Below are 24,005 nucleotides of genomic sequence, written 5' to 3' on the forward strand. Positions count from 1 at the left end.
GTTGAAGCGTGAAACCACAACATTTACAATTTGAGTAGTACGACGTTTCGCTGGTAATTGCATCCAGCTGGCGAATTGCCCGATGATGCTGGATGCAATTACCAGCGAAACGTCGTGCTACTAAAAAATTGTAAATGTTGTGGTTTCACGCTTCAACACACCGGTGGGCTAAAGCAGTGAACTAATTGTCTTTTGTCAACGTGACACTTTTTTACTGATTGGCCGTGTCGGGTGGTGGAGGGTTACGACACATTTATAAATAACGCGATCTAAACCCAAAAATGTTGATTATGAAGAGAGAGATAGAGTTCGTGTCGCTTTTTGACGTTTCCTCCTCCTACTCCGCTGAAGGAGCTCGTTTGGCTACGTCTGGTGCGAAATAAGTTCTCAGCGTGCGCGCTGTGGTGTGGGTGGCCTGGCCGCAAATGCAAATGCAATGCCGATACAAAAAGAAAAAACAACAACAACAACAAATTTCGATTTAAAGCTTTCGTGACTACAGGGATTCATCTTCTTGGTTCTTTCGGTGAAGTCACGTAGAAGGGAAATAATAAAATAATAAAAATAAAACACAATAAAATAATTATCACGACGTTTCGGCCACAACGCAAGCAGCCGTCCTCAGGTGAAGAACAGGTCTGTCGGGAAGACAGCGTCTGAATGACACACCTGTTCTTCACCTGAGGACGACTGCTTGCGTTGTGGCCGAAACGTCGTGAGAATGATTTTATTATGTTTAATTTTTATTATTTTATTATTTCCCTTCTACGTGACTTTACCGAAAGAACCAATAAGATAAATGGGGCCAAGTTACATAAAAAACCTCCTCCGCCCCTCTGTCCACCCAGCAGTCTAAACACTGTTCGTAGATTTCGATTTAAAGCTTTCGTGACTGCGGGGATTCATCTTCTTGGTTCTTTCGGTAAAGTCACGTAGAAGGGAAATAATAAAATAATATAAATAAAACATAATAAAATACAATTCTCACGACGTTTGCGTTGTGGCCGAAACGTCGTGAGAATTGTATTTTATTATGTTTTATTTTTATTATTGTATTATTTCCCTTCTACGTGACTTTACCGAAAGAACCAAGAAGACGGTTCGTCGACTTGATGGACAGACGAAGTCGTGAGCGGTGGGGCAAAGCGTGGGTCACTCCCAAACTCTCCCAAGCTGTCCTGGCATGCGTGGAAGAGTAGGCCAAAACTCATTCAAAAAAATAACCGCCTCCGAGTGGAGGAGGCGCTTCTGCCAGCAGTGACGTGAGCACGAAATCTCAGAGCTGCGCCCCTATTCATTCTAGATTTGAAGCTTTCGTGACTGCAAGGATTCATACTGTTAGGTGTTTTCGGTAAAGTCACGTAGGTAAAAAATAAAATTAAAAGTTTATAAAAGTAATAATGGAAATAAAATAAAATAATAAATCACGACGTTTCGGAGGCAACACAAGTCTTCGTCATCAGGTGGGACCGTCACAGCTAAAATTAATTTTACATCGGTTTACGAGGCAAGGCCTATGCCAATGGTTGGGAGGGGGCGGGAAGGCCGAACCGGCGTTTTTTGTATCATTAGGCCCCCAAATTCTCTCCACAGGCCAGCGAGTTTCCACTTTCTCCCAAGCAAAGGGCACAACGGGGCCCAATGTTTTTGCTTTTTATAGCCTCCTAACGATCTTCATCCACCGGCAAGCGTTTGAAGCTTCGCCCTTAACGGATGAGTCAAAATAAACAGCGTGCGGCGTCTGAAGGTGTCGTTCGTTTACATTGTCTTTTGATTCATAATTGAGCGTTGTGAAACATTTCGTTGTCGTTGAAGTCACCGTTGTTGAGGTGACCCAAATTTGTGTCGTTCAGACCCACCACCACCACCACCCGACACTGCCACGTGGCGCACGAGCGTTTGAAGATGCTCAACCCAGCGGTTTCATCTCTTCTCTTGGTTCTTTCGGTAAAGTCACGAAGAAGGGAAGTAATAAAATAATAAAAATAAAACATAATAAAATAATTCTCACGACGTTTCGGCCACAACGCAAGCAGCCGTCCTCAGGTGAAGAATGAAACACCACCAAGCTTGGAGCGTATATTTAAGCTGGGTTGGAGGGGGGAAGAAGAGCGCCTTGACAAAATAATTTGCATATCAAGAGGAATTTAGCATATGGAAAATGCGGTTTAAGTTGGAAAACGATTCCCACAGCAGGGGCTTTAGCAACCGAGATGTTAACTACATCGCTTGGTATGCAGGAGGTCAGTGCAGGATTATCCTCGTAGCAAAAGTAGCTGTATATGCTACGGGCACCGCACTTTCAAGGGCCCCGCGCTAAATGCTTCCAAGCTATCAATTCCGGTTTGGTGATTCTGCACTTGCTCTATTGCTATAGTACTACACCGCCTTCAACTTTTATGAACGAAGGCTGTTTAAGGTTATCGAGTTGACGTATTATCTGGCTGTATAGAAAATGAAAACATGCAATTACTGTACTATGCAAGTAAAAAATGTGTGTTTAAATATTTATGTTTTTATTATTACTTAGGGCACCTTTATAACATCATGCTACAGGCCCCGCACTAGCTTAATCCGGCACTGCAGGAGGTTGTGTGTTCGATCCCGACCCTGACGCCTGCTGCATGTTTGGTGTTTGCGTGTCTCTCTCCGTGGTCGCGTGGATTTTTCTCTGGCTCCTTGATTGAACTATCATTTGTGGCCAGGTCGCTTCTGAAAAACAGCTCAGTGGGCCTTACCTGGGAATATAAAATGCGTAGTTTTTAGTTTAGTTTTTAAATGTATCACAAATTCAATCAGATCGTTACATGACGTGCGTCAAAAATCAAATATGAATCATTGTATCGACCGTGAAAACCTCAGTGATAAGCTCGCAATCTCTTTAGTTATTTAAACAAAAAATACATATCTGTGCATCTCTCGTACCTACACTGCTCCCCCTAACAAAGACAAAGATTCCCCATATAGGCTTAACAGACTGTAAGGGCAAGTACTTTTAGCGAGCACCTATGAAGGCCGGCACGGCACACGAGGGGGTGGGTGGCCAACGCCACGCCCGACCGCCTTTGTCTCCCCAGTGGCGATGATCTTTGCACACCGCACCAGGTACACATTTGAGGCTGAGCCGACCTAGGGGAGACCCAGAACAGCTACATCATGGGACCTCCCTTGCCACTATCAAAATATAATAATAGCTTTTACCCTTTTCTGGCATTTAAATATATCTACCGTACTCCTGAATTCCTGATTTCGAATGGCAAGGCGTTAAATAGCTTTTGGTGTCAGCCTAACAAAAGCCGCGGTCACCAAAAGATTACAACCGAGACACGGGAGTGCCGAGCAAGTTGTAGATCATAAGATCTCCAGGACCTTGATGGCATTCATACATTTGTAGTGCCATGGATGGGCTGCACTTGCAGGCAACGACAGGCATACTCTTAGGTTGTTTCGGTAAAGTAATAATAGAAATAAAATAAAAATGTTACAATAATAAATATTTATTATTTTATTTCTATTATTGACATTTATTGATTTTTTTATTTTATTTATATTATTACTTTTACAAATGTTTAAAAAAATTTTTTAACCTACGTGACTTTACCGAAAAAAACCTACGAGTATGAATCCTTGCAGTCACGAAAGCTTCAAATCTAAAACGACAGACATCCCAGAAGCGGTTGGGGGTTGTCAGGGGTCCTACGATTCCTCGCAAACACTCCCAAACGCCGGAGGGGGGAGGTGGGGTGGATGCACTGGCCTGCAACGGGAGACATGCGAACCTCGGTGGGGGACTGGGGTCACCCGCACCCCCCACGGAGGCCTGCACCTCGGCTGAGAAACGTATATAAGGCGGACCTTTGGAGAGGTCCAGGCAGTTGAAGACGACCAGTTGAAGCAAGAAGACCTGCTAGATTAGGACCCCTAAGCTTATTCGCCGTCCTTTTAAGGGCCGGCACCAGAGGTCGCAAACGGGTTTTGATTCCTTACCCGTACCCGGCCACACCAGGGTCGCAATCGGGTACCCGTACCCTACCCGATACCCGGCTACCCGTACCCGGCCGGGTATCGGGTAGGGTACGGGTACCCGATTGCGACCTCTGGGATGAAGCCATGTTGCAGGCGCGGGTGGGTTGATTCTAGGAACTTGAATTGTGAGAAGAGACAAGACGTTGGGAAATGAGTGACAAACGGTGACTCACCAGTGACTCACGGCCTACCCGTACCCGGCCGCACCAGGGTCGCAAACGGGTACCCGTACCCATACCTAGCCGGGTACGGGTAGCCGGGTATCGGGTGGTACTCTGGGTCTCCCATAGGATATTGTAGCCGGAAGACCTGGAGCGAAGCCGGGGTAGGCACGCTACGTAGGAGGCGTATAATATGCCGAGTGGAAGTGATCAACTGTACGAGGAGTTGATGTTTAGTAGTTCGGGCGCGTGCGTTTAATAAAGACGCGCCCCCTACAAAGTGTATCTGGAGAAAACACGACGCATTTATTAGTTCCTGCAAGTATTGTGGGATGAGCCCTAATACCGGTGCACAGAACAAGGCTGTCGCTGGTGTCGGCCAAACAGTTTCAAGGACAATGCTCAAACTATTATTATCATCATGGGGCCCGTCCATAAATGACGTCACGCGATTTTGGACGATTTTTGACCCCTCCTCTCCCCCTCGTCACACGGCGTCACAAATGTCTGACCCCACCCCCACCCCCCCCAGGTGCGTGACGTCATTTATGGACGGTCCCTATCATCATCGAAGCATGTTTGTTTGCATATTTTACCACAATCACGCGTGATCGATACGTACGTGATGCCTTGCAATAGGTGTGTGTATGTCGATGTGATGTTGGAAAATCTTAACGCAACTCCCGTGGTATTGCCGGAAAGGATAAACGCCTCTATTGTACGTTTTGCCACACACCCCCCCCCCCCCCCCCAATGTTCCCCATTTTTTAAGTCCTCACTCTTATCGACGAGTGTGCGTTGAGCATTTTTGAAAACCTTAAATGTGTTTCCCCCCTGGGCTTCTTTTTTTTTTAAAGCTTCCGTTGTTTCTATTCGAAAGTAAAAAAAAATCCGTGAGTGTTCCACTAAGTGGCGCTGCTCCCCTAGTTGGCAGTGTTGCACTCTCAGTCTCACTTCGTTCGATGATGTAATGCCCTCTGTTGCACTCAACGTTTAACCTACTCACGCCGGCTTGTGCCCGCCCTCACAGTCGGGCATATTTGCGGAATACACCACGCCGCCGTTGACCCTGGCCATTGGCCGAGCAACCCAACGTTCCTACCAGCTCCCTCCGCAGGAATGTGTTGTATCAAACAAACAATCCTCGCGCCAGATATAACCAAGAACGCAGGAACGCGTGCCGCTCACAAGCACAGCAGGCAGTCGCAACTCACCCCCGTCATGCCCTGCCATGGCACGCCATGTGCCCTCCCGCGTTGCACGGCGTGGTCACGTGCAGTTCTGGCGAGCTTGGTGGCTTAGACAAGGCCGAGAGCCACGTGGCGGTCACATGACGTGCTAGGAACCGTCGTTCATTTTTTTTGTATGCACAGAAGATAAATTTCGATTTAAAGCTTTCGTGACTGCAGGGATTTATCTTCTTGGTTCTTTCGGTAAAGTCACGTAGAAGGGAAGTAATAAAATAAAAAAAATAAAACATAATTAAAGAATTATATAATTAAATAAGTCTTCATCTGAGGACGGCTGCTTGCGTTGTGGCCGAAACGTCGTAAGAATTATTTTATTATGTTTTATTTTTTATTATTTGTGAAGTATGTGAATTGACGGCAGGAACTTCTTGACGGGTAACACACTTTTATTAAATCTTTACGGTTCACAATACAACGTGTGGTCTCCCTTCTTCCGACTACACACTCCACTAATCTCGTGTAAACTCTATGCCTCTGGCTACACACGCTACACTTGACTCGTGTAGACCCTATGCCTCTGGCTACACAATACACTCGACTCGTGTAGACCCTATGCCTCTGGCTACACACTACACTCGACTCGTGTAGACCCTACGCCTCTGGCTACACACAATGCATCCGGCTCGTGTAGACCTTATGCCTATGGCTACACACACTACACTCGCCTCTGGGTTACACAGAGTCCCGGTCCCGTTAGGACAGCGGGACTAGGTACCGCAGGGCCCTAGGTCTTCATCCTCGTCTTCATTCTTCGCTGGTTACATACTGCTCTTACGCCTGTGTGCATCCCCTTTTATAGCCCCTGCTCACGAGAGACGGAGCTGATCCGGACGTCGACGTGAGCATCGTTCCCTAATGAACCAATCACGACGCACTCTCTCTACGATCCGTTTTCCCCAACGCGTGTTAACACTACTCCACCAATCACACCGCGCTGCCACCCGATCACTCCCTCTCAGCGCGTCACCGGCACACAGCCAATCAGTACCCCGTAACCCACGACCCCGCGCTGACCCCTGATCCTCCACCGTCAGCGCGCGTCACCACCTACACAGCCAATCATTACGCGCTGGCATACGATCCCTAATCCCAGCGCGTATCACCTCTACATCACCCCCTCCCACATAGCTTGCAGCCGGCCCGGCTGTTAACCAACAACACAACCTAACGTCAACGCAGTAATAAAGAAACTCCACCTCTCAGTGTGCCCCGTAACGCAACAACAACAACACAACACAACACTTAAATATGAAGCAATATACAGCCCGACGAACTACACAATAAGAGCGAACACCCGAAACCGAACGCGCCACGTGTCTCTGTGACTAAACGCAGTGCCGAGGCGCTCCGTCTGCCTCGACTCCTCACATGGTAGGTCACACAAAGTAGCGCGACCTAGCGCGAGTCCGTCTGGCCGGTCCGTCGTATGGGACGGGACGCTGGCATACGTCCGGTGGCTCCGGCAGCTCTAGACGGCGCGGATCGGGCCTGGAAGGACCGGCCCCGCCGCGAAGATCCGGCCGCCGGTGGTCGGCAGCTGTCAGTTCCGAGACACCTGGGAGCGGATCAGGCGGAGACATGTGAGGAGCAGGCAAAGACAATTCCCCCTTAGGGTCGTCGGTCACGTCACATGCTCGGCCCTCACGACACAAGGGGAGGCCATATGGAGGCGAGAACGGTTTCAGTCGGGAGGGGTGGACGTACCAACGGCGTTTTCCCCATTTTATCTGAACGCACTGGGGGCGTGCAACCCGCACGACCTCCACGGGTCCCCGCCATGGCTTCAACAATTTAGGCGACGTAGCCAAAGGTGCCTGAGGGCAATGCAGCCAGGCCCTGTCACCTGGTTCCCAGTTGTGCACGGACACCTTCCGTGCACGCAACCGCTCGTTTGCAATTTGGCGAGCCCGCGAATTAAGCCGTGCGGCCTCCCTTGCCTCTGTCAGCTTATGAATGTTAAATTTAATATGCTCTGCCAATTTCGAATTAGTCCGTGGTGCGGGCAGACCCAGCTGCGTTTCCATGGGCGGGTCGGCTTCCCGACCGTACATCAGATAAAACGGGGAAAATCCCGTAGCTGCATGGGGGGCCATTCTATACGCGGCGAGGACCCCAGGAACCTGCAGGTCCCAATCAACATGTGCCTCACACACCTGCTGGCACAGCATAGAAGTCAATGTCCTGTTGAGCCTCTCCACCATCCCGTCCGTCTGCGGGTGGTACGGGGAGGTACGCACCTTCTTAGTACCCAACAGGTCGCACACCTCTTGCAGTAATTTACTCGAAAAATTTTTCCCTTGGTCGGTCAGCAAGCGTTCGGGAGCCCCCTTGTCCAGGACGTAGCCCTGGACAAAGGCGTCCGTCACAGCCGCCGCCGACTGGTTGGCGAGTGGCCACGCCATAGGCCACCGGGTAAAATATTCGACCCCCACCAACAGGTACTTATTACCCCTAGGCGTGACTGGAAAAGGCCCCAGAATATCGAGTGCATCGAGCTCGTTAGTGCGCGAGACCTGAATAGATTGCAGCGGTGGATTAGCTGCCACAGGCGGTGGTTTCCGTCTGGCGCACTCAACACAACCCTTCAGAATATTCACCACGTCACCCCCCATTTCCGGCCAATAATAGTCACGCTGAAGCAGGGCAAGTGTTTTGTTAACTCCCAAATGCAAGAGGCGTTCGTGTGCGGCCAAGACAACCTTCCCCCTCACAGCAGAAGGCACCACAATCGCGTGCCGCCGGGACAAACTGTCCCATCTCATTAACAGGCCCAGCTTAAGCACGTAGGAGCCAGTTCGTTCATGGTCACCTTCGGAACCCCCCGTCCTGCGGCGCAATGCTAGCAGGGAGCTGTCCGCCATTTGGAGACGGCCCCACTCAATCAACGATAGTGAGAGCAGCGAGTCCTGACCCCCTGGGGTAGCGGGAACATCCCCAATTGGTGTGCCCGCGGTCGCAACCGACTCCTCCATACCTTCGGTAACTGGCGGTTTACAGCGCGCCGATCCCGACAAGCACGCACATTTGTGACAAGGCAACAACCGCGACAGGGCATCGGCATTTGTGTGTCGCAACCCTTTACGGTATGTAGTCGTGAACTGATAGTCCTGGAGGACTTCCAACCACCGCGACAATTGGCCCGAGGGCTGGGCGACCCGCAATGAATACTGGAGCGCCGCGTGGTCCGTCCGGACCGTAAAATCACGACCATAGAGATATGGCCTGAATTGTTGTACGAAAAAAACAATGGCAAGCAGTTCGCGACGGGTGACGCAGTAGCGCTGCTCTGCCGGCGACAACACCCTGCTACCATAGGCGACCACTCGTTCGACCCCTCCAACGACTTGGGACAGCACTCCCCCAATGCCCGTGTTGCTAGCATCCGTGTCTAGCAAGAAGGGACTCGCAAAGTCCGGATAGCGCAAGGGTGGGGCCCTTACCAAGGCGTCCCGGAGGGAGCAGAATGCAGCCTCCTCCTCCGGTCCCCATCGGAACTTCACTCCTTTCGCCGTTAGAGCGTGCAAGGGTTTTGCAATGGTGGCGAAGTGCTCAACGAATCGGCGATAATATGAAGCAAAACCGATGAAACTGCGCACGTCTGACACTGACGTGGGCGTCGGCCACGAACTGACACAGTCCGTCTTCGCAGGATCGGTAGAAATCCCCGAAGAGTCGACAATGTGACCCAAGTACCTCACGGATTTACGAAAAAGGTGGCATTTGGCCGGTTTAAACTTTAATTTAGCCGATCGCATTCGCAAGAACACCCCTCTCAATCGCTGGAGGTGTTCTTCAAACGTTTTACCGAAAACAATGACATCGTCAAGGTAAATGAGGCACGTATCCCACTGCAAGCCCAACAAAACCAATTCCATAAGACGCTGAAACGTCGCAGGAGAGGAGTGAAGTCCCATGGGTAACCGGTTAAACTGAAACAGGCCCCCTGGAGTCCGAAATGCAGTCTTAGGCTTAGACTCTTCGTCGAGTGGCAACTGCCAGAATCCGGATAATAAATCAAGAGTCGAAAAGTATCGCGCACCAGACAATGCGTCGAGAGACTCGTCCATCCTGGGGAGCGGATACGCGTCGGCCACAGAGATCTTATTCAGGCGACGGAAATCGACGCAAAATCGCAGGGACCCGTCTTGCTTTTTACCGAGCACAATAGGTGCTCCCCAAGGACTGGAAGAAGGCGAAATAATGTCGGCTTCCAGCATATCGTTAACTGCCGACTGAACATGTTCTTTCTCAGCAGGACTCAATCGGAAGGGATTTTGCCTGACCGGTGCCGCATCGCCCGTTTCAATGTGGTGGTGTAGCAGGTCCGTGCACCCAATGTCATACTTATGTTTACTGAAGACATCCGAAAATTCAATCAGCAACCCGCGCAGCGCACCCAACTGTACCGCTGACAAATCGTCAGAGTCCGCGCACAGCGAATCAACCCATTCGAGGTCCTCCTTCAATGTTACGTTTTTCGTGGGGCTCGGATCAGCCTGCGCAACCAGCCTCTCCTCCGCAGGGACCCGCGCCGCGTGAGCTAGCACGGTGCCCTGCTGAATGACGGCCGGCCGCGCCCCAGCGTTTAAAACCATCACAAACGGATCCCTGTCAGCCCCAACCAAAGTGTGAGCCACCGACAAATCGAGACCTCCAACAGCCCTATTAGAAGGACCCAAAAGCATGCCCTGTTCCGAGGCCTCCCTCACCCATGGCTTCCGCAACCGGAGGGGAATTAACATTTGTGAACCCGGGGGCACGTGCACGGTCTGTGTCGCTAACGCCTGTATGGTAGCGCACGCCGTCCGAATTTCATTAGGGCTCGTCAAAAATGAAATACGGCGACCCGATGGTAGTTCAATGCAACGCTGATCAATGAGAATTTTGATGGGCATTTTTGCCAAAAAATCAGTGCCCAATAGACAAGGAACCGCCAGGGAGGACGAAACGAAAACGGGTCCCGACAATTTGATATCACCAATGCAAATGGACGCCCTAATCTGACCGATAATGCCCAACGATCCCCCGTTAGCGGCGTAAAATGGCACATCCACCGGAAGAAGCGGACGACATTGTACAGGGAGAATGTTATAAATGAGATCCGATATAATAGTCGCCGATGCCCCCGTGTCCACTAACACCCTGACCTCGACCTCATCAATAGATCCGGTAACGACGGATGAACCCGCTGAGGCAGCCCCTATTCTGTGCCCCAACTCCGACCATTTAATGTCCCCCCGGTCCCGGCCGAACCCCCCTCTCCGAACCGAATCCCCGAACTCTACTCGGCTCTCCCCCGCCGCAACGCGACGACCCATACGTGTCGAGTATGCGGGCCGAGCATGTGAGGTGCCGCGACTTGCCGGGGTTTGCAGGGACGACTTGGGGCCTTGTTCGTCGTCCAGCCGAGGTCCCATGGCGCGCTGACGTGGGGCGCGGCAACCGGAGGCCACGTGGCCCCGGAGGCCGCAGTTATAGCACGTGATGACAGTCGTCGGAGATCTCGGTTGCTCCAGCTTGCGGGCCGCTTGCAGAGGCGAACGACCCCCCGACCTCCAGTCCCCCGGTCGTCCCGCGATGAACGCCTCCTCTCGTGGGCTGACGACTTGGGGCACGGTGACTACCGGGCCCGGAGCTGAGGCCACGGCAGCGTTGCAGACGACCCCCTGTTTACGTTGAAGGACCTCGTGCGCTTGTATGCTCGTAGCGACCCGTAAGGAAGAAATATCGGTCTCGTCGGCCGTGTTGATGGGGACCCCCAGGTCCTGCGCCAACTTGAGCAGTTGCTCCAAAACCATCGCATCTTGGCCCTCCTCGTCCATACGAGGGAACGCGGCGTCGGCGAGAGCAAGCAACGCCGTGCGGTAGGCGAGCACGGTCTCCGTGTCCGCCTTCCGTCTTGCATAAAAATGATGGTGGCACGCCGAGGGAGGACCATAGACCTTGGCCATGAGAGCCAGCGCGTCCTTGAGCGTGGAGCGGTCGGACCTGCGTGCGGACGTGAAGGCCGCGAGCGCGTTGTCGTCCAGCATGGCAGGCAGTGCCCGCAGTGCCGTAGCGTCGGACCAGGCGGACATCTCCTGATGCGCCAAAAACCTGCGCTGAAATTGGCTCCAATCCCCGCCTTCCGCCTTGAAGGCTGACAACGTGGGAAGGCGCTGTTGAAAGATGAAGTCGTCCTCCTCCTCGTGCTTCCTCTCCGCCGCCCCGTCGGTGTGTAAGATGGCGGCCCCAGGGGCGGGTGTTTGATGGCGGTCCGCCGCGCGCGTTGGTGACGTAAGGGGGCGTGCATGGAGAACCGCTGCCACGTGGTGATGGCCGTTCCCGCCAAAAGTCGGTGCAGATGAAATGGCGGGAATCGCCAAATCGTTTTGGCGGGAATCTACAGGGCGACCCTGTAGAACGTCGGCCGCCGTCCCCGCTCCTCCCGACGAGCTGATCTCCGCCAGGATGGACGCGGCGGCGAGCAGCAGCTCCGCCAGACGGGAGTGCGCCTCGCGGAGCACGGCGTCCGTCCCCCGTCGCTCGTCCGGCGCCGTCGGCGGATCCTGTAGCGTGGGCAATTCCTCTTCCTCACCCCCCGATGCCAGCTGGCCCGAGTCGTCGAGGTTGTCCCCGTGGTCAATCCCGTGGGTCCGACGGCTCCTCCTTGTATCCATGCTTGGAAGGCCGTTTCACTTCTGACGCCAGTTGAAGTATGTGAATTGACGGCAGGAACTTCTTGACGGGTAACACACTTTTATTAAATCTTTACGGTTCACAATACAACGTGTGGTCTCCCTTCTTCCGACTACACACTCCACTAATCTCGTGTAAACTCTATGCCTCTGGCTACACACGCTACACTTGACTCGTGTAGACCCTATGCCTCTGGCTACACAATACACTCGACTCGTGTAGACCCTATGCCTCTGGCTACACACTACACTCGACTCGTGTAGACCCTACGCCTCTGGCTACACACAATGCATCCGGCTCGTGTAGACCTTATGCCTATGGCTACACACACTACACTCGCCTCTGGGTTACACAGAGTCCCGGTCCCGTTAGGACAGCGGGACTAGGTACCGCAGGGCCCTAGGTCTTCATCCCCGTCTTCATTCTTCGCTGGTTACATACTGCTCTTACGCCTGTGTGCATCCCCTTTTATAGCCCCTGCTCACGAGAGACGGAGCTGATCCGGACGTCGACGTGAGCATCGTTCCCTAATGAACCAATCACGACGCACTCTCTCTACGATCCGTTTTCCCCAACGCGTGTTAACACTACTCCACCAATCACACCGCGCTGCCACCCGATCACTCCCTCTCAGCGCGTCACCGGCACACAGCCAATCAGTACCCCGTAACCCACGACCCCGCGCTGACCCCTGATCCTCCACCGTCAGCGCGCGTCACCACCTACACAGCCAATCATTACGCGCTGGCATACGATCCCTAATCCCAGCGCGTATCACCTCTACATATGATTACTTCCCTTCTATGTGACTTTACCGAAAGAACCAAGAAGACAGAAGATACTTTATATTTTACTCTTCAGGGCGGCGCTGTTGATGATTGATGCTACCGTTGCGGTCGTTGTTAACAGATTGGGCAATTAAGGCATCGCCGGTTAGATTCGATCTCCGGGAGCGGCAGTTTAAATAATGGGGGGGGGGGGGGGGGGTGGCTAGTTTGTTAACTCCCCCCCCACGCCCCTCCCCACCAAGCCTCCACACCTGATGATGATTGCTTGTGTTGCAATCGAAACGTCGTGATTTAATTTAGTTTTAATTATTTTTTTTTCATTACATTTTTTACCTACGTGACTTTTTTTAACCGATAGAACCAAAGAGTATGGATCCTTGCAGTCACGAAAACTATGATTTTAGAATGAGTCGAAACAACCTTTCACATTGAACAGTCGCACGTTCAGCTCACGAGCTTTATCGCTCCTCACTCACTCATTGTTAAAGAACTCACCCCCCCCCCGCAATTAATCTCTACCCCCCCCCACTCATCATAACCACCACCCTGGATCTCGTTCCCCTCTTCATATTCTCAATCCATGGCTTATCGCTTATTAACTGCCCCCCATTCGTTAAATCCATTCATGGTCATTCACTGTCATCAACATTTTCATTTTCACCAAATTCACGCAACGTCGCAGATTCGCCTACCCTCCACCCCGCCGTGACGTCACCACGACGCTTGTGCCAGGCTATGTGCACCTTGAGGCCACGTGAAGTGTCGAACGCCCGCTGGCAGGAGGTCACGGGGCAGACCCAGATGCCACGGGTCGACTGACTGAGACGACTGGCTGACGCACACACACGCGCACACACACGCGCACACACACACGCACACACACACACACACGCACACACACGCACACACGCACACACACGTGCACACACACGCACATACACACGCGCACACACACGTGCACACGCACACACACACGTGCACACACACGCACACACAAGCACACACACACGCACGCACGTGCACACACACGCAAACACGCACGCACACATGCACACACACGTGCACACACGTGCACACACACGCACACACACACACGTGCACACACACACGCACACACACGCACACACACACACACGCACACACACGCACACACACACGTGCATACACACACACACGTACACACACACGCACACACTATTGCGGTGCCGTTCCCAATTCCCTGTTAAGCGCCTCGGCTAAGGGGCCGTATGAATGACGTTAAGAAGCTTACGGCTGGCAGGTCACGCTTGGTGGGGTAAAGTGTGGCCGAGTCCCACCTCTCCCGAGATATCTGGCCGAGCGGTTCAATAAGGGGCCGCCTCGTGTCGCCTTGAAAAGAGAGGGGCTCTGTCGTGTGCGGAGGCACATTCCGCCGGCGGTAAATCCGATGAGCTGTAAAGCGGGTCAGAAAGTTACAACAAACGACACGAAAACACGATGTGAGTGCAAAGTAAAGGGTAGGCAAAGCACGACAAAAAACACTAAACTATTTAAAGTTTTTATTTTTACCAGGTGAAGCCCACTGAGCGTATTCGCTTCTCTTTCTCCAGCAGTGACTCTAGAGCAGATATTGCAGGGCTGCGCCTCTATCTGTGGACGGACGCGTTGAGTCTCTGCGATTTGAGCTGCCCGATGCTGAATGCCCTTCAGCCTCGTCCACGGACGCACGGACACACGCACGGACACGCACACACGCACACGCGCGCACACGCACGCACGGACACACACGCATGCCCTCACGCACACGCAAGCACGCACACACACACACGCACGCGCACACACGCACACACGCACACGCGCGCGCACACACATACACGCGCACGCACACACGCACACACGCACACACACACGCACGCACACACACGCGCACACACGCGCACACACGCACGCACGCACACACGCGCACGCACACACGCACACGGACACACACGCACGCACACACACGCACGGACACACACGCACGCACACACACGCGCACACACGCGCACACAGACACACACACGCACGCACACACACGCACAGACACACACACGCACACACGCACGGACACACACACGCACACGCGCACACACACACGCACGGACACACACACACGGACGCACACACACACGCGCACGCACACACACACGCACACACGCACGGACACACCCACACACGCACGAACACACACCCACACACGCACGCACGGACACACGCGATGGCGATTTCCGCACAGAATACAAATTCCACTTTCAAGGATGTGAAGGCGTCGGGCGAGGTTTGAGTGGCTTCTTCTTTGTTGTTGTTGTTGAAAACGTTACAACTGTGCGTGGTGCTACGGGGACATTGGGGGGGGGGGGGCTCTGGGGCATCGTTGGTGGGAGAGGTTCCCACCGCTGCCACCAGATGCCCGCAAGGGGTGGTGGCAATGGGGTGGAACGGTGTCTATGTATGTGTATGTACGTAGAACTTCTTTCGCACCGTACGTAGCCAACCGTGCTAATCGGAGGTGTGTCGGGAAGGACAACAAACTATGGGTCTCTGTGTGAGTGTCTATGGGTCTCTGTGTGAGTCTATGGGTGTCTGTGTGAGTCTATGGTTCTCTGTGCGAGTCTATGGGTCTCTGTGTGAGTCAATTGGTATCTGTGCGAGTGTCTATGGGTCTCTGTGTGAGTCTATGGGTCTCTGTGTGAGTCTATGGGTGTCTGTGTGAGTCTATGGGTCTCTGTGCGAGTCTATGGGTCTCTGTGTGGGTCTATGGGTCTCTGTGTGAGTCTATGGGTCTCTGTGTGAGTCTATGGGTGTCTGTGTGAGTTTATGGTTCTCTGTGCGAGTCTATGGGTCTCTGTGTGAGTCTATGGGTCTCTGTGCGAGTCTATGGGTCTCTGTGTGGGTCTATGGGTCTCTGTGTGGCTAGGAGATGTTAACTACCTCGCGTGGTATACAGGAGGTCGTGGGTTCGATCCCGACCCTAACGCCTGTACATTTGGAGTTTGTGTCTCTCTCTGCCCGTGGTCGCGTGGATTTTTCCTCCGGATCCTCCGGTTTTCCTCGCCACGTTTAGAATCAACGTGGCGTTTAGAGTATTTTGGCTTCTATAACATTCCACGTGAAGGTAAGCCGCATCGGTTGCGGTGAGGTCGCTTCTGAAAAAGAAGATCAGTGTTGCCTTACCCGGAAAAAAATTATAAAAAAAAGTTTTTAAAAAAAAATATTGTCAGATGGCTCTACCCTCCCTGTTCCCTTTCCCGTGATGCCCCCACGGCTGAGCTAATTTATTTTCTCGCGTTCGCTCATAGAGGGTGGGGAGGAGGAGTGGGGGAGGGCGCAGTGGTTAGCGGACCTGTGATGTGAACCAGCGTTACCTGAGTTCGATTCCCGGCTAGGGTGGGCATCAGTGGCAGCGCGAGATCTATGTGCATATTTCTGTTATTCTTTGGTTCTTTCGGTAAAGTCACGTATAAAGATAAAATAATAAATTAAATAATAGCATACGACGTTTCGATTGCAGCACAAGCAATCATCATCAGGTAGAAAAGAATTAGCAACAAAAAATCTAACCAGAAAACTATAGACAGACATATAAGCAGACAGATATAACCAAGATACATAGAGAGAGAGCAACACAGGTACAGAGAGGGGTGATCGTCTCTGTGGGGTGGCCTTAAATAGACAGAGGGGGGGCGGAGGCAGAGAGAGGGAGGGGGTTAGAGAAAAAATGTACATGTCAATGAGTACGAAGAGACGCGTAGTAAAGTACGCAGGCTAAAATAATAATTCCTGCAGTCACGAAAGCTCCAAAATTAAGATTGAATATTTCTGTTGTTTTATTTTACCGAGTAAGGCGCCGCTGAGCTGTTAGCTTCTTTTCTCAGAAGCGACCTGGCCGCACACGGTAGCTCAACGAAGTGGCTTTCCATGTGGACATTGAGGGCAGCCAAATGCTCCCAACGCAGGTCGATTGTAAATGTGGAGGGACAAGAAGCGGAAGACCCAGAGAAAAATTCACGCGACCACGGGGAGAAAGGAAATGCGAACTCCAAATATACAACAGCAGGCGTCAGGGTCGGGATCGAACCCACGACCTCCTGCACACCAGGCGAGGTAATTAACATATCCTAGCCACCGTGATGATGAGAGAGAGAGAGACGCAGACTCCAAATATACAGCAGCAGGCGTCAGGGTCGGGATCGAACCCACGACCTCCTGCACACCAGGCGAGGTAATTAACATCTTCTAGCCACCGTGATGATGATGAGAGAGAGAGAGACACGAAAACTCCAAATATACAGCAGCAGGCGTCAGGGTCGGGATCGAACCCACGACCTCCTGTACACCAGGCGAGGCAGTTAACATCCCCTAGCCACCGTGACGATGATGATGAGAGAGAGACACGCAAACTCCAAATATACAGCAGCAGGCGTCAGGGTCAGGATCGAACCCACGACCTCCTGTGAACCAGGCGAGGTAGTTAACATCTCCTAGTCACCGTGATGATGATGAGAGAGAGACACGAAAACTCCAAATATACAGCAGCAGGCGTCAGGGTCGGGATCGAACCCATGACCTCCTGTACACCAGGCGAGGTAGTTAACATCTCCTAGCCACTATGATGATGAGAGAGAGAGAGACACGCAAACTCCAAATATACAGCAGCAGGCGTCAGGGTCGGGATCGAACCCACGACCTCCTGTACACCATGCAAGGTAGTTAACATCTCCTAGCCACCGTGATGATGAGAGAGAAAGAGAGACACGCAAACTCCAAATATACAGCAGCAGGCATCAGGGTCGGGATCGAACCCACGACCTCCTGCACACCAGGCGAGGTAGTTAACATCTCCTAGCCACCGTGATGATGATGACAGAGAGAGACACACAAACTCCAAATAAACAGCAGCAGGCGTCAGGGTCGGGATCGAACCCACGACCTCCTGTACACCAGGCGAGGTAGTTAACATCTCCTCGCCACCGTGATGATGATGAGAGAGACACAGACTCCAAATATACAGCAGCAGGCGTCAGGGTCGGGATCGAACCCACGACCTCCTGTACACCAGGCGAGGTAGTTAACATCTCCTAGCCACCGTGATGATGATGAGAGAGACACGCAGACTCCAAATATACAGCAGCAGGCGTCAGGGTCGGGATCGAACCCACGACCTCCTGTACACCAGGCGAGGTAGTTAACATCTCCTAGCCACCGTGATGATGATGATGATGATGAGAAAGAGAGAGACACGCAAATTCCAAATATACAGCAGCAGGCATCAGGGTCGGGATTGAACCCACGACCTCCTGCACACCAGGCGAGGTAGTTTACATCTCATCGCCACCGTGATGATGATGAGAGAGAGACACGCAAACTCCAAATATACAGCAGCAGGCGTCAGGGTCGGGATCGAACACACGACCTCCTGTACACCAGGCGAGGTAGTTAACATCTCCTAGCCACCGTGATGATGAGAGAGAGAGACACGCAAACTCCAAATATACAGCAGCAGGCGTCAGGGTCGGGGTCGAACGCACGACCTCCTGTACACCATGCAAGGTAGTTAACATCTCCTAGCCACCGTGATGATGAGAGAGAGAGAGAGAGACACGCAAACTCCAAATATACAGCAGCAGGCGTCAGGGTCGGGATCGAACCCACGACCTCCTGTGTACCAGGCGAGGTAGTTAACATCTCCTAGTCACCGTGATGATGATGAGAGAGAGACACGCAAACTCCAAATATACAGCAGCAGGCGTCAGGGTCGGGGTCGAACGCACGACCTCCTGTACACCATGCAATTTAGTTAACATCTCCTAGCCACCGTGATGATGAGAGAGAGAGAGAGACACGCAAACTCCAAATATACAGCAGCAGGCATCAGGATCGGGATCGAACCCACGACCTCCTGCACACCAGGCGAGGTAGTTAACATCTCCTCGCCACCGTGATGATGATGAGAGAGACACAGACTCCAAATATACAGTGGGGAAGTATGGTCAAACGACTCCGACGACCCGCACAGCATAGGGGAGGCCCCCATCCAGCAGTGGATTGACTAAAAGGGCTGTCGCGTCGCGTGCAATAGCAGCTGACGGACTGCTGCTGTTGCCCATCGAGGCCTGGTCAGACTGAAGGAGAGGAATGTGTGTGAGTTGGTGTATGTTAAAAGAAAGGAATGTCTGCGTGTGAGTGTGTGCGTGCGTGTGTGCGGGGAGCGGTGGTGTAGCGGTTAGCGCTACGCTGCGCTATGAACCCGGTGACCCGAGTTCGATTCCCGCTCACGGCCAACACCCGGTGTACGAACATTTGAACCGGTCCTGGGCCCTCCCCTAGGTCGACTCGGCCTCAAATGAGTACCTGGAGCGGTGTGCAAACATCGTTACTAGGGGAGACAAAGGCGGTCGGGCGTGGTGCTGGCCACACAAATCTCTCCCTCGTGTGCCGTGCCGGCCTTCATAGGTGCTGCTCGCTAACAGCACTTGTCCCAACAGTCTGTGACAGGCTATACGGGGGATCTTTGTTTGTGTGTGTGCGCGTGTGTGTGTAGGAATGTTATTGTAAACATTGTGGAGGCTGGGCCCCTTCCTGATGAGAATTCTTCACGGAGCCAAATTAATTCCCAGCGCCGCCCCGATACTGACCGAAAGTGGTGAAGTATGGTCAGACAGGCCACGCATCACGTGTTCCGCGGTTCCAGTCGAGCCGACGCGACTCGTAAAAGCCGTGGCGGCCGAAGGATGACATTTGCCGAGAATTCCACGTTTCCACGGCGGCGCCGAGTACGTCCGTAAAGGGGCGTATCGCTTGAGAAAGAGACGCGCACGTGCTCGTAGACAAAGATGAAAAGACAAAGATCCCCCGTATAGCCTTAACAGACTGTAGGGGCAAGTGCTGTTAGCGAGCACCTATGAAGGCCGGCACGGCACACGAGGGGGTGGGTGGCCAACACCACGCCCGGCCGCCTTTGTTTCCCTAGCGGCGATGTTTACACATTGCACTAGGTACTCATTTAGGCTGAGTCGACCTAGGGGAAGCCCGGGACCGGTTCAGATAATCGTCACTGGTGTTGGCCGTGAGCGGGAATCGAACTCGGGTCGTAGGGTTCATAGCGCAGCGCGCTAACCGCTACACTATCGCTCCCCACTAGGTCGACTCAGCCTTCAAACGAGTACCTGGTGTAGAGGTGTGTAGTAAACATCGCCACTGGTGGAGACAAAGGCGGTCGGGCGTGGTGCTGGCCACCTAAACCCCCTCGTGTGCCGTGTCGGCCTTCATAGGTGCTGCTCGCTCACAGCACTTGCCCCAACAGTCTGTCGAGGCTACACGGGGGGCCTTTATCTTTGTGCGCGCGTCGATGGAGCGGCGGCGCCACGAACCTGACGAACTGAGTTCGATTTCCGCTCAAGAGGCCCAACACCAGCGAAGACCCACGATCTAGACCGGTCCTGGGCATCCCCTAGGTCGACTCGGCCTTTACACGAGCCACCTGGTCTGACAAAGGCGGCGGCGGCGGCCTGTCTGTCACAGGTGTCACTCGCTTCACGCCCCCCCCCCCGGCCCCCCAAAAACAAACAGTCCGTGAAGGCGACGCGATGGGGCTTTTCGTCTGGAGGGGTTCCGCGCAGCGAACCGACTCGTTGACTGCCTCGTTGCGCAACGACCCCCGGCGCGCACGCGAACATCCCAAGCTGCGCTGCGTGGAGGCGAGAGGCGAGAGGCGGCGAATTCTCGCAACGTCACCACCGTTTCTACCACCACCAGCAGCACCATCATCACCGCTTCCACAACCACCAACACCACCACCAGCAGCACCACCAGCACCCCCACCAGCAGCACCAGCACCACCACCATCACCAACAGCAGCACCACCACCATCACCATCATCACCGCTTCCACAACCACCAGCAGCACCATCATCACCGCTTCCAAAAGCACCACCACCATCATCACCACCACCAGCATCACCACCACCACCAGCAGCAGCAGCACCGCTTTCACAACCACCACCATCATCACCGCTTCCAAAAGCACCACCACCATCACCACCACCACCAGCACCACCACCACCAGCAGCACCACCACCACCATCACAACCACCACCACCACCAGCACCATCACCACCAGCAGCACCATCACCATCATCATCACCGCTTCCATCACCACCACCAGCACCACCACCAGCACCAGCAGCAGCACCACCACCATCATCACCACTTCCACCATCATCATCATCACCGCTTCCACAACCACCATCACCACCAGCACCACCACCACCTTCATCACCGCTTCCACCACCACCATCACCACCAGCACCACCACCACCGTCATCGCCGCTACCACCTTCAGCACCACCACCTTCAGCACCACCACCGCGTGCCTCATCATTGCCGCTGCTGCCGCCACCACCACCACTACGAAACAAAACATTTTTTGTTAAACTAGAAAGGCCCGAACAACAACAACAATAATAACAACAACAACAAAAGTCATCGCAACAAAGACGCGAGTCCGTGAGGTCTACGACACATCCCAGAGCAACGAGTCGGGGCAGGAAACCTTCAGGGGAGGAGGAGGCGGCGGCGGTGTTTAGATTGGGGGGGCTAAGGGTGGAGGGGGTAGTGGGGGTTAGGGGGGTAGGGGGTTGGGGGGTAAGGGGGTTGGGGGGGTGGGGGAATAGGGGGGTGGGGGGTTGGGGGGTAGGGAGGTTAGGGGGGTGAGGGGGGTGAGGGGGTGGGGGGGTAAGGAGGTTGGGGGGGGTGAGGGGGTTGGGGGGGTGGGGAGTAGGAGGGGTGGGGGAATAGGGGGGTGGGGGGTTAGGGGGTTGGAAGGGTGGGGGATAGGGGGTGGGTGGTTAGGGGGTAGGAGGGGTGGGGGAATAGGGGGTTGGGGGGGTTAGGGGGGTGGGGGGGAATAGGGGGGCGGTTAGGGTGTTAGGGGATTGGGGGGGGGGGGTAGGCGCGTTAGTGGCCATCCCACAGGCGACTCAAGTCGTCACACTAGACGCTGTCGATAGCTCGCGATGGGGGTGACATCGGGGAACCCGACGTAACGCATCGCGCTGCGTACATCGAGAGCAGACGGCGACACAGAGAGAGAGAGAGGTGGTGGGCGGCGGTGACGTTGGTCGGAAAACAACGTATGGATTAAGTTTTGTCAGTTTAATTTTAATTGGTGTATAGCCCTGTGAGCCATTCGGCTCTTGAACCGGGTGCAACCGCAACAAATAAAAAGACATGAACAAGAGTACATCTTCAAGTGACTACGCGCAAACAGAAAGTGAAGAGTGAGCGGGCAAATCAAAGTGGGCCATGTGTAACACGTGGCGGGCAGGAGGAGGTTTTCGCGAGCGATATCAAGCACGAAATGGAAGTTTTCTTTTGGGGGTTAGATGGCGTCAATATTCGGCGCGTCGTTAAAAACCCGCCACCACCCAACGCAGCCAATCTGCTTACAAGTTACAGCACCGCCGGTGTGTTGCAGAGCAGAGGTCGCAACCGGGTACCCGATACCCGTACCCTACCCGATACCCGGCTACCCGTACCCGGCCGGGTACGGGTAGCCGTTTGCGAACCTGGTGCGGCCGGGTACGGGTACGGGTAGGCCGTGAGTCACTGGTGAGTAGCCGTTTGTCACTCATTTCGGGTAGGGTACGGGTAGGGAACGGGTACCTGTACCCGGCCGGGTACGGGTACGGGTAGCCGTTTGCGACCCTGGTGCGGCCGGGTACGGGTACGGGTAGGCCGTGAGTCACTGGTGAGTAGCCGTTTGTCACTCATTTCGGGTAGGGTACGGGTAGGGAACGGGTACCTGTACCCGGCCGGGTACGGGTACGGGTAGCCGTTTGCGACCCTGGTGCGGCCGGGTACGGGTAAGGAATCAAAACCCGTTTGCGACCTCTGTTGCAGAGTAAACCCGCTGCGACATTGACAATTCTGTTCACTCTCCAGCACTTCAACCGGTGGGATGAACTGGTAACTAATTGGCGCGTTTCGTTTACGCGACAAGCCATCGGCTCATTCGCTGCGGCTGGGTTGGTGGTGGCCGGGTTTCACGTATTTAGGAGATCTCACCCAAAGGAAGAAGAAAAACAATCAACAACGCCCTCTTAGTATGGACTAGCTTTGCTACCCGAGACTTGGATTATTGTCTTGGATTAACACACGGCCTACGCGGGGGGTGGGGGGGGGTATGCGTGACGTCTGCAGGCACACTGTGTGACGCTGCCGCATGCGGGTGACATCACAGATGTGACGTCACCGCTCACTTGCCGTGCAAAAAATATCCATTATTGCCCACCCCCCACTCCCCCCAAAAAAATACAAAAGTCTATTTTTATACTTTTTGCATTGTGTAACAAATTTGGCGGTGGAGATGGAGTGACGAAATCGGATCGTGGTACCAACCTGACCAGCGCGGTGAAGTATGATCGGGCGATCCCCTGTGACCGGCGTGTTCTGTGGATGCCTTGTTGCAGTGGATTTACAAAGTGCTGTAATTATTATCATCATCACTACTGCTGCTACGACCATATCCTCTGGATGATAAGACTGGTGTCAATGAAGTTAAACGCATCTGGCCTCGAACGCGAAACAAAGATCCCCCTTATAGCCTCCACAGATTTTCTGGGGGCAAATGCACACCGCACACAGGTGCTCATTTGACGCTGAGTCGACCTAGGGGAGGCCCAGGACCGGTTCAGATAATCGTCACCGGTGTTGGCGGCCATGAGCGGGAATCGAACTCGGGTCGCCGGGTTCGTAGCGCGGAACAGCGCAAATCGCTGAACTACCGCTCAGCACCACGCATCGGCGGTAACGTCACCACGGCGCTTGTACCAGGCTATGTGCACGTTAAATATTACCTGGGGAACTCGGCACGTGTGCGACGGAGCGGCAGGGTGGTGGCGAGGCGAGGCGAGGCTCGTTTGTGCCACGTCGCAACAAAGCACCTGGGTTCAAGTCCCAGATCCGAGGGTCAGTTGCCACGCGGACGTTGTATTTTCCTGCTCTCTCCCGTGCTCCGCGTGTTGTTTTCTCCGGTTTCATCCCACAGTGAACGAACTCCTCCTCTCTTATCCGCTGTGATGCCTG

The 24,005-nt window shown here is 53.6% G+C and overlaps 1 protein-coding gene across 5 annotated transcripts in view; it reads left to right on the top strand.

The window, feature by feature from the left end:
- Positions 1-24,005, top strand: part of LOC133357261 (disks large homolog 2-like) — a 466,648-nt gene that overhangs the window by 51,419 nt on the left and 391,224 nt on the right. The gene's annotated exons all lie outside the window — the stretch shown is intronic.

This window comes from Lethenteron reissneri, chromosome 57 (assembly GCF_015708825.2).
Source record: "Lethenteron reissneri isolate LAM-NWPU_2019-01 chromosome 57, ASM1570882v1, whole genome shotgun sequence".
Taxonomy (NCBI): Eukaryota; Metazoa; Chordata; class Hyperoartia; order Petromyzontiformes; family Petromyzontidae; genus Lethenteron; species Lethenteron reissneri.